The following is a 1,455-nucleotide window of genomic DNA, read 5'->3' as shown; positions in this document are numbered from 1 at the left end:
TTGCCATACTGTCACCAGCCGCACGCAGCCTTTGACCGCGCGCTGACAGGCCTTGAAAGAGATCAAATAAAGTTCAGTTCAGCTTCAGATGGACTACTGCCAGGAAGTGATCCATCGCACAAAATGTTCATTCAGCCTCTGAACTCAGCGGATGCGCATGGCCGACGACCCGAACAGGTGAGATCACAAAATATTCGACATGTCAGAGCAGGATGAGGCAGAAGCAGGGGAAGCACTTAATGCGCTGGACAGCCATGAAAGGACAAACACCCCCTCAGCTCCGATCTTCTGCCCCCTTTACTCAGCCGTGCACATCAGCCGACCGTTAACTATAAAAGCAGTCAAAGCTTAGTTAAAAATGTCGGGGGGCGTTCGGGCCTGTCATTACTGTTAATTCGTTGGATTGGGTGGGGTTCGGAAATGATGGCTATGGGCTGGGGCCGGACCGGATTTTTTGGACCTGAATGCAACTCTACAGTTCAGTTTCAGAAATGAGGTAGAACGACAACAAAAGTCAAGAACTGTAAAAAATAAACCTTCAGCTCTACTTGGATCTCAAACTCTGCCAGGAACAAACACCAGAGGAACAAGCTGATGTCCCGTCGCTGAGGGATTTGAATGTTGACCGTTTCTACTGTTGGGCGAGTGGTTTTCTGGACAAGAACAGGGAATGCAAGTCAACCTTGATGTTTTTGGTGCAAGATATTCAATGACGGAACCAGGGGGTGGTTAATGGTGGCCTTGGTCATCATAGATGAGCTTTAATTTGAGGAAACTATAATTTTGGGCAATATAAAAACTAGAAAGCATAAGGGTGGCTTCTGGGTAATACCAGATGGCTAGGCCTCAGACTGACGAAGCCTCTTGGATGAGGGGCGAAACGTTTCTTTTTAACAAAAAACGAAGTCCAGATGACATGATTCAACCTTTTTTTGTTGTTAGAAAGCATAGTTTTCTCAAATTATTTCCTCACATTATATACAGTGGAGGCCATCTTGGATTTTGTCTAATTTAGCCACACACCAAAATAGAAGTCGGCACGTTGCTGATTTTTCAAGTTTTCCAGCTCACAACATATTTACATATATGGCAGCAGCCATCTTGGATTTTGACGTAGCAGCCCAATTTTTGAAAGTGACCGTTCTTGTGTCTAGATGTGGTTACACACCAAAGTGGAAGTCAATACCTCACCTATTTTTTTTCATGCTAAAAACATACACGGACAGATGGAGGATTTTTCCAACTCCCCCTTCTGTGATGGGGGACAAAAAGTGGGTGCTGAGCATAAATTTAAAAGTCTCAACAGTGCAGTCTGTTTATGAAAAATAAAACATTTCACAGATTTGGAGCATCGTCCATCCAGTCCATCACAGGGACACCTGGACAGGGCTCTAGTCCATCACAGGGGCACCTGGACAGGTCTCCAGTCCATCACAGGGACACCTGGACAGGTCT

General features: G+C 45.4%; 1 protein-coding gene across 1 annotated transcript in view; it reads right to left on the bottom strand.

The window, feature by feature from the left end:
* Window positions 1–1,455, bottom strand: part of clip1b (CAP-GLY domain containing linker protein 1b) — a 45,517-nt gene that overhangs the window by 30,991 nt on the left and 13,071 nt on the right. The window lies entirely within an intron of this gene.

This window comes from Nematolebias whitei, chromosome 18 (assembly GCF_014905685.2).
Source record: "Nematolebias whitei isolate Nwh7 chromosome 18, NemWhi1, whole genome shotgun sequence".
Classification (NCBI taxonomy): Eukaryota; Metazoa; Chordata; class Actinopteri; order Cyprinodontiformes; family Rivulidae; genus Nematolebias; species Nematolebias whitei.
This window is presented reverse-complemented; position numbering and strand designations above follow the sequence as displayed.